The following is a 10,565-nucleotide window of genomic DNA, read 5'->3' as shown; positions in this document are numbered from 1 at the left end:
AATCAGGGTTGCCAATTCTGGCTTGGGAAATTCCTGGAGATTTGAGGGGGAGGTTGGGGTGTGGGGAGGGGCTTTTGTTTCTCCAAGACTCTATGGCAGAGGTAGTCAAACTGCGGCCCTCCAGATGTCCATGGACTACAATTCCCAGAAGCCCCTGCCAGCATTCGCTGGCAGGGGCTCCTGGGTGTCAAGCGTTGAAAGAACTCATAACTAGCTTCTTAATTATAAGAAAGCTTCTATTGAGAAGTACTACAAACTCAAGACTGGCGAAGTCAAATCTGACCTGGGTACAGATTTGCTTCTTCTTATCCATACAATTCTCCCGCCCAAAACTTGAAAGTTCCCAAGGGAGGGGAGAAGGAGAGAAGAGAGTCATGCAATTAAAAACAGTGATACATTCTCATGACCTTGGCCGGATGATAGTAAAGCTGGGCCCAGCCGAGAGGCCTCAACAAGTGATAAGAGTTACAATAACATATATTTCAGTTAGCATGATTACAGGGCCTGAAGCAACCAGGCACCAAGCAATAAAACTGTCATGGAAGAACTCAAGCTAATTTATGACAAGGATTCTATCAATCCTGACACTGGGAATTGTAGTCCATGGACATCTGGAGGGCCGCAGTTTGACTACCCCTGCTCTATGGTATACCATAGAGTCTTCAAACCAGACATTTTCTCCAGACAAACTGATAGGCTTGCCAGCCCCTCAATGGGTGGGCAGTTCCCCACCCCCAGCTCCTCATTCCTGCTACCACTTAGAGTGACAGCTTGAGAGGAAAAAATTAAAGCCCTTCAGACCAATGTCATGCCACTCTAGGAATCGACAGTACATCAATGGTTTTACTAGTGAGGCAGTTAATTAGAGAGGCGTGATGTCCCTTCCATTTCCCTTCCCAGAAATAACATTCTACCAGCACCAAGGGTCAGGCCAGTGCCTTCCCTTCTGTTGCATCCCAGCTGAGTTTCAGAGGTTGATTGCCTCTGGATATGGAGGTTCCATTTAGTCACCATGGCTAATAGCCACTGAATAACAAAAGAGGGAACAAAATAACCCAACCTGTGTATACAGGCTAGGGATCTTAAGAGGTTGAGCAGCAGAATATGCTAAATGTTAACATTCTAATTTTTATTACTATGCATGTGCTCCTTTAAGATTTTTAAAAACATCAGTATTAATGGTATGCTATTGCACAGATCCAATGCATGGATAGAGTGACCTGGTACAAAGGACCAAATGCTCTTCAACCCCTCTTGGGGTCTTCTTCAGTGGTCTGATATTAAAATGCACAAATACAGTGTCGCAATAAGGGACTATAAGGAATTCAAAGGTTCTGACTAGTATGAAATATGTTCAGATATATCTTAGCCACCACTCCTGGCACAGCCAGCCCTGAGTGCATTCTCAGGTGTCTCAAGACATTTGAGGGGCCTCTTCTTTTAATATCTTCTACCACCTTATCAAAAGCCTCTTGTGGCGCGGAGTGGTAAGGCAGCAGACATGCAGTCTGAAGCTCTGCCCATGAGGCTGGGAGTTCAACCCCAGCAGCCGGCTCAAGGTTGACTCAGCCTTCCATCCTTCCGAGGTCGGTAAAATGAGTACCCAGCTTGCTTGCTGGGGGGTAAACGGTAATGATTGGGGAAGGCACTGGCAAACCACCCCGTATTGAGTCTGCCATGAAAACGCTAGAGGGCGTCACCCCAAGTGTCAGACAAGACCCGGTGCTTGCACAGGGGATACCTTTACCTTTACCTTTACCACCTTATAGTCAAGCAAAGGATCTGTGGAAGGGCCCACTGTAGAAATCAAAAAAGTAATGTAGAAAGCGGATGAGGGGAAAAATCTCCCAGGGGCGGGGTCACAAAACATTGTTTTCCACCTGCGGAAGGGCGGATTACTTTTCCATCTCGGGCATTTTGGAACATGCCTCGACGAGATTCGCAAAATCAGGACAGAGATCAGCACCCTCCAGAAAGGCTCTTTTTTGCCCTTCTTGTAACCTTTTATGCAAACAAACTGGCACGAACTTCTGTTCTCCAGATTCCGTGACACTCTTTCTCTGCCTTCCTCTTAGCTGTGGTGGCCAGAAGGTCTCCTGACTGTACGAATCATCTCCGGGCCACAGAAGTAAATTTCTCTGGAGAAAATGGCTACTTAAAAGGGTGGAGTCTGTGGCGTTCTACCTCACCGAGGTCTCTCTTCCCCCACCCCGCCTTCCCTAGACTCTGACCCCCAAATTGTGAAGCATTTCCGAAGTTGGAGTGGTCAGCTCTAGTATTATCCCATATTCCGTCTCTGCAGGGCCTTGAAGGAATGCTGGAGAAAGGAGGGTGGGTTTGGCTCCGAACCGCTCTTGTATACACTGGGATTACTTTTAATCTCTGCCAATTCCAATGTCCTGAGCTGGCAGAAAATTTTCAGTGCTACAAACGCAGCGCGGAACGTCACGTAACTCTCTGAACTCATGTTGAGAAAGGACAGCGGTGTTTTCGAAAGCAAGACGGATGCCCCAAAGTCCAGGCAGTGCCCCATTTCACGAGTTTAACGAAGAGGCCATTTCCTTTTAAAGTGAAAATATTTCCCTCAACACTCCTCCCAAGAAAAACGAGGGAAGGGGGAATGAAGAGAAGGTGGGCGATTCATGTCCAAGATGAGGGAATCTGTTCAGAATACAACCTGCAAGACACCTGGCTTCCACAGTCTACACAGCCACTCCCTTGATTGCTGCTTTTAACATCAGGCTAAACACCTGCCAGCCACCTCAGTCTTGCTCCTGCAAACACTCATCCTCGTTATTGATAGGGAACTAGCCCTGTGCTGCCAACCTAGCCCTGCACCTTCTGTCTTGCAGCTTGCCTTCCTCCTACGCTGTTCCCATGGCTCTGGCCAGAGACAACAGGGCTTCTCTTATGTTCTTAAGTATCTGCTGGCGGGCCTCCTGATGGCACCTGGGCTTTGGCCAATGTGCTGGACTGGAGGGGCCATTGGCCTGATCCAACGAGGCTTCTGTTCTCATGGGCCTCCTGTGTTTTGGCTCCTTTGTGGCACAGTGTTGGCCTGGGTGAGCCATTGGCCTAATCTAGCCATTGGCCTAATCTTAAATTCTTATGGATCTGCTGGTAGACCACCTGATAGCATCTGGGTTCTGGCCACTGTGTGACGCTGGCCTGCTCCAACATGGTTTCCCTGATGTTCTTTTGGAACAGCAGCAGGCAATAGGATCTGGGCGTGGGGAATCGCTTACCCTGACTGAGGGGACTGGCAGACCTACCCAATAGCGGTGGCTGAATTTGACAGCCTTGAATTCACTCTGCAGTGTCAGGGCTACTGTCTCTCCCTTGCAATTCGCTTCCTAGGAAGTTGCCCGTCCATCCTTCTGCCTTGCAAATCCCTGCAGAGGCCCGTGCAACCTTTGGAGAGCGGTGACCCCTTTTGTTGGCTCCCTCGGCCTGTCAGATTAGCGAAATACGCAGTTAACTTCAGCTTCCTTTTCGCTGCAGCCAGATCCTGTCTTGTCTGCAGCCTCTTGGCCGGATTGAAGGAGCCGGATGGGTTGGGTTCTGGTCGGAGGCAGCATCTCTGCCTTTGAAGGGGCAGGGGGTGATGCACTAGATATCGAATGCCGTCGAAAAACCTGGATCCCATTTGCTGAATCAGCTCCCTTCCCCCTGTGTTTTCCCTCTGGGATTCTCTCGGTGTGTCGCCCCCCAGAAACAATTCAGTCAAAAGTTAATCAACAGGATAGCTGTTTAGCCTGGCTAAAAACAGCTCTGGAAACATTTAGAGTTCATCCTCACGGGGCAGGAAAACATAAGAGTTTTTGCAGACGGGGGATGGCTAACATGTGCTGCTTTTGGAATCGAAACGGAAGGCGCTCCGAAGCCTGACAGAAGTACACTCCGGCATGGTATAGGGGTTCAGAGTGGTGGGCTGTAATCGGGAGAACTGGATTTGATTCCCCACTCCTCTTCCACATGAGGCATGCTGGATGACCTTGGGTTCTCTCAGAGCTCTCTCAGCTCCACTTACCTCACAGTGTCTGTTGTGGGGAGAGGAAAAGAAGGCAATGGTTTCAAGACTTTATATTTTCCCTCTGCAACAAGCATGATTGATCCGGAGTGACCCTACCTTTTCCCCGTGATATCCAGAAGTGGAAATAACCCTTAATAAACTGGCACCAGGAAGTGTGCTGCTTCCTGCTTTGTGCAAATATAGTGCCTGGGAGCAAAGCAGCCTGTCCCTGATTGGCCGGGGCTTCAGTTCAAAGACTTCCTGGTTCTCTGTTGCAAGGCTTCCCTCCTTGTCTTAAAGTGACTTCACTCCAGAAGCTCCAAGTTCTCTCAGCAGAGATTTCCCTCTTGGGACCCTCCTCTGCTGTCTCCAGTCCTCTCCCCCCCCCCCCTCTTGCAGAATCAGCCCGGGAGATTATTTGAAAATACCAGGAATCTGCATATGCCAACTACTCCTCTCCTGCCCCCTCTAGGATATACTTTCAATGCAGATGAATCATGCGCATGATAGATTTCGCACATTCCAACAGACGCAAGTCACCTAAAGTGTACAATCCTTTGGATGAAGTGCTGTATTCCCCCCCCCACCCGAGACACTTCCTTTATAACTTCTGTTTTGACCCGCCAAAAAGGCCTTGGCTTGTGTTCATTAAGGGTCTCGACTTGGCTTGACCCGCGCTTTCTCATTCCCAAATTCACATCTTGGAGAAACATGCTCTCCAAGTCACCATTCATCTATCTGTCTCGTTCATGCAGCGTTCTGGAGCTCCAGCTATTTCCAAAGAGGGAGGGGGAAGCTTTGGCTGTTCTTGAGGAGTCCCATCGCTGTTGCAGAGAACCTCGGACGGATCTGCCGGATCACAGCGCCACTCCGAGGGAGAGGACCAGTTGGCGACGGCAGGTGGGTGGTTACGGCTTTTGAAGGAGCGCATCGGCCACATCCAAGCTTGCAGCCGCATCTGGAAATAGTTAGTGAGCCTGTGTTTCCACACTGAAGCTCAAGCAGCTGGGGGAACCTTTAAAAGCCGCTAAGGTTTAATTTTGTTTCTCGCCCCCCCCCCCCGCCCTAGCTAACCTCTCTTCCAGGGTCACTCCCCTCCAGCTGGGGGTATGGTGCAAGCAGATAGGAAAGGCGATTCTGAGTGGAAAGGAAGGGAGCGATTTGTTCCGTCTCCACGCAGAGGTGGGGGAACGGGTCGCACAACACGTTACAGATGAATTTGAGCTTCTTGGACAGTGGGGGAATGTTGAGAGCCAGTTTGGTGTAGTGGTTAGGAGGAGTGCGGACTTCTAATCTGGCATGCTGGGTTCGATTCTGCGCTCCCCCACATTCAGCCAGCTGGGTGACCTTGGGCTCGCCATGGCGCTGATAAAGCTGTTCTGACCGAGCAGGAATCTCAGGGCTCTCTCAGCCTCACCCACCCCACAGGGTGTCTGTTGTGGGGAGAGGAATGGGAAGGTGACTGTAAGCCGCTTTGAGCCTCCTTCAGGTAGAGAAATGTGGCATATAAGAACCAACTCTTCTTCTTCTTCTTCTTCCCCTCCTCCTCCTCCTCCTCCTCCTCTATGCAGGCTGGGTCACGTGCTAAAATGCTCCATTGTTTGAAGTGAATGCTGACCGCAGGCCAAAGTCCTGGCTTGTGTCGGATGGACAGGTGATTGCAGCCATAATGTCTCATGCGATGTTTGGCCAGGGACTTATCTCTTCCACCTCTGGCATGTGGGGTGGGGGTGGGGGTTGGACATTTTCCAGAAAGGACTCCACAGCATTACACCCCACTGAAGTCCCTCCCTGCCCCGAATCCCGCCCACTTCCAGCTACACCCCCAAAGTCTCCAGGTATTTCCCAAACCGGAGCAGCCAACCCTAATCCAATCCCCTTTGAAAACTTTTTAATCCTGTAGCTCTGGCTACACAGGCAGCAACTCCCACATATTAATCGCTTTCTGGGTTAATGGCTGCAGGATTTAGTGAGCCCTCGCATGCAGGATTGTGTAGATCAAACTGTGGCTCTCCAGATGTTCACGGACCACAATTCCCATGAGCCCCTGCCAATTGGCCATGCTGGCAGGGGGCTCATGGTAGTTGTAGTGCATGAACATCTGAACAGCCACAAATTGGCCACCCCTGCTGTAGAACCGTCGGGTGGCCGAAGCCTTTGCTTAACCATTCCCCGAAACGTGCAAATGCTCAGGCCGATTCCAAGTGGGCAGAGGTGAGACCCTTCTTGCCTGTAATCCAACTAGCTAGATCTTAAGCGGCCTCGGCCTCAGTTCTCCCAGTCTCACCGCCGCTCCAAACTGGTTCTATGGAATTGTTTTCAAGAAGGGGACGAATGGCAAGCAAGCCACTGGGTCGCTGCGAGACCTGTTTGCGAAATTTTGGAGATGGAGTAATCATTTTTCCATCCTCCAGAGAAGTTATCTCAGAGAACATCTGGACGCTTTCTTAATGAGGCTGAACGTTTCTCTGGCATCAGAATATGCTGTTAACTAGCAATATGTTGGAATAGGCAAAATCTGTCGATTTGACAGCGTAGGAAGAATATCCTACAGCAGGGGTAGTCAACCTGTGGTCCTCCAGATGTTCACGAACTACAATTCCCATGAGCCCCTGCCAGAATTTTCTGGCAGGGGCTCATGGGAATTGTAGTTCGTGAACATCTGGAGGACCACAGGTTGACTACCCCTGTCCTACAGGGTATCTCCCCATCTAGCAGTACAGCCTATGAAGGCCTTAGTTTGATGTTTGGGTCTGGTGATAAAAAACTACTTGAAGTGGGTTCCGGAATTAATTCTTACATGATGTGTTTTCCCATGCTCACATATTTGAATTAGTAGCAGATTATGCCGAGTCACTTAGAAAACCAGCGAGGGAACAGTTTAACTTTCTGGGACATTCAGTTGCTGACTTAAGCAAAGCAGTTCTCTTACCAAGGAGTTTCAAAGGAAGATTGCCAAATTGCAAATGATAATGAGGCTCAAGACAATGCAGCCTCCTGGACTGAATCGAGACCTAGGTTTCCTTTGTCATTACCAATACTGGTTTCTCCATGTTGACTAACTCTCCGCATACCCACCCCCTGAGTCTTACAAAATAAATATAATAATAATATCACACATACAATCACACCTGCTATTTGTCATTCACCTCCCATTGTCCTGACTGAGCAGTAATATCAGGGCTCTCAGCTTCACCTACCTTCCAGGGAGTCTGTTATGGGAAGTTGAAAGGGACGGCAATTGGAAGCTGCTGTGAGACTCCTTCTGGTAGAGAAAAGTAGCATATAAGAAGCAAGTCTTCTTCCTCATCTTCAATGGTCAACCACATCTGTTCACCTCTCTGAGCCTTAAAAACCCTACGGGGTCACAAGTTGATGGCACTTTCCACCCCAGATATATGGTTATGAGTACAACAGCTCACCAAGGGTAGAAGTTCCGGGGTGCTAGTAGTTAGGCTTGGTGGAGGTGAGAAAACGCCAGCCATGCTACTCTCCTGAGCTGTGGCTCCATCTAAGTAAGGCCTTGAAGATCACACCAAGTTTCCTGGCTTCGCAGGCAGCTGTAAGCTGTCTACCATTCAGGCATGGTAAGTTTGCTTCCTCACCTGGTCCTTTCCTACCAAGCCACAGGACTTCTGTTTTTGAAGGGTTGGGTTTCAGGCGACTGTGCTTGATCCACTCCGTCACAGCTTCCAGGCAACTGTCAAAATACTCTGGGGGTGAATGCGGGCAGCCATTCATTAGGAGGTAGAACTGGGTGTCATCAATAAAATGATGACATACCAGTCCAACTCTCAGACAAACTGAGCAAGAAAACACATAAAGATGTTAAAATGAAGGTGGGGAGAGAACTGCACCCTGTGGCACTCTGCAAGGGAGTTCACAGTGATGCAATTGGTTCTCCCCAATCATGATCCTCTGGACACAACCTTGGAGAAAGGATACTAGACACTGTAAAGCGGTCCCCCATAGCCCCTTGTCAGATTTGAGTGTAACCAGGGATTCTGGGGCTGTGGAGGGACCTTGGTAAGGTATAGTGCCATCCTGTCATACACAGCAGCCAACCAGTTCCCATGGAGGGCCAACAACAGAGAGGAGAAGCTGAGGGCTTCATAAGGACCTCTGAAGAGCCCTGCTGGGTCAGACCAATGGTTGATCCCATCCAGCATTCTGTCTCATACAGTGAGCAACCAGTTCCTCTGGAGAGCTAACAACAGGACATAGAGGTCGAGGCTTTCATTAGAACATAAGGTCTGCTGGGTCAGACCAGTGTCCATCCAGTCCAGCATCCTACGAACATCAGAAGAGCCCTGCTGGATCAGACCAGTGGTCCATCCAGTCCAGCATCCTAAGAACATCAGAAGAGCCCTGCTGGGTCAGACCAGTGGTCCATCTAGTCCAGCATCCTAAGAACATCAGAAGAGCCCTGCTGGGTCAGACCAGTGGTCCATCTAGTCCAGCATCCTAAGAACATCAGAAGAGCCCTGCTGGGTCAGACCAGTGTCCATCCAGTCCAGCATCCTAAGAACATCAGAAGAGCCCTGCTGGATCAGACCAGTGGTCCATCTAGTCCAGCATCCTAAGAACATCAGAAGAGCCCTGCTGGGTCAGACCAGTGGTCCATCTAGTCCAGCATCCTAAGAATACCAGAAGAGCCCTGCTGGACCAGACCAGGGGTCCATCTAGGCCAGCTTCCTAAGAACATCAGAAGAGCCCTGTTGGGTCAGACCAGTGGTCCATCTAGCCCAGCATCCTAAGACCATAAGAAGAGCTCTGCTGGGTCAGACCAGTGGTCCATCTAGCCCAGCATCCTAAGACCATAAGAAGAGCTCTGCTGGGTCAGACCAGTGGTCCATCTAGCCCAGCATCCTAAGACCATAAGAAGAGCTCTGCTGGGTCAGACCAGTGGTCCATCTAGCCCAGCATCCTAAGACCATAAGAAGAGCTCTGCTGGGTCAGACCAGTGGTCCATCTAGCCCAGCATCCTAAGACCATAAGAAGAGCTCTGCTGGGTCAGACCAGTGGTCCATCTAGCCCAGCATCCTAAGACCATAAGAAGAGCTCTGCTGGGTCAGACCAGGGGTCCATCTAGTCCAGCCTCCCATCTCCCACAGCAGCCAACCAGTTCCCCTGGAGAGCAACAACAGGTCAGAGAGGCAGAGGCCTTTTCCTAATGTTGCCGCACGGCACTACTGGTATTCAGAGGCTGACCTGGAGGTTCCCTTCAGTCGCCATAGCAAGTAGCCGCTGATCTACCTCTCCCCGTGGATTTGCCTACTCCCCTTTCAACACCCGTTCATGTCCGCGGCCATCGCTGCAGTGTGTTATCTCTTGCTGAAAAGTGGAGCGTGAAAATACAGGAGGGAGGTGTTGGGAAGCAGTGTAGGAAGATCTGGCACACTGTTTTAATGTGTGAGTTCACAGCTGCTATTAGCTCTGTGAGTGGGTTGGCTCAGAGCTGTACGTACCGTTCTGGAAACTCAGCAGAAATCTGCCGTGCCCTGCCATAAAAACCAAATGGGTTTCATCACAAAGATTTAAGTTTTTATAAACGGCAAGACACGACAGTTTTCCAGCGTGGGCGTAGCATTGGCCATTTTCTATTGTAAGCATGAGGCTACTGCTGTAAGTAATTCAAAGAATCAAGGACCAGAGTTGAAAGGAGCCATAGCCTGCAGGGGTAGTCAACCTGTGTTCCTCCAGATGTTCATGGACTACAATTCCCATGAGCCCCTGCCAGCGTTTGCTGGCAGGGGCTCATGGGGATTGTAGTCCATGAACATCTGGAGGAACACAGGTTGACTACCCCTGCCATAGAGGACAATGCTCAACGCAGGATCAGCCTGAAGCATCTTTGATAAATATCTGTCCAACCACTGCTTATTGACAGCCAATTCACCATTACTGGTATGCAAAAGAATACTATTTATTTTGAATGATACAGCTGTGCTTCAATCAGCCTTTCTAAACCTCTTTTATCCTGAAACATTCTTCAAGAAACCCCAGACGTAGTGCCATCATGGAGAATAGAGTTGGGAAGCAGAGCTGTGGACAGGTCCACCTGGGGCCCCTCCCCCTTCTGGCCAGCAGGCCCATAAGAACATAAAATAATCTAACGCTCCAATAAACTATATATCGTCGAGATGGAAGAAAAAGTCCCGGCATTTATTAAATTCTTCTGGTGGTCTTTTGCTCATCTGGTTTGTGAGTTTCGCCATTACGGCATATTCTCTTCATTTCTAGAACCACAAATCCAGATCTGGTACTTCTTGTTTCTGTCTTGAAGCCACAACGAATCTAGCTGCACTTGTCGTGGAGGAGAAAAATTCCCTGCCGAACATGGGCGAGTTCTCGCAAAATATACCTAGTAGCATACATTTTGGCTCTGATGGGAACGGAATCTTAAATATCTGCCATTTCTCATGAATTTTTATCCCAAACTTTTTAACTTTCCCACAGGACCACCACCTGTGGGAAAAGGAGCCCATAGGGTCCTCCTTGCAGTCTCCAAGATTTACACAACCGGATCTGACAGCCCTGCAAGCCCTTGCGT

This window comes from Paroedura picta, chromosome 5 (genome assembly GCF_049243985.1).
Source record: "Paroedura picta isolate Pp20150507F chromosome 5, Ppicta_v3.0, whole genome shotgun sequence".
Lineage (NCBI taxonomy): Eukaryota > Metazoa > Chordata > Lepidosauria > Squamata > Gekkonidae > Paroedura > Paroedura picta.
Note: the sequence above shows the minus strand (reverse complement) of the source record.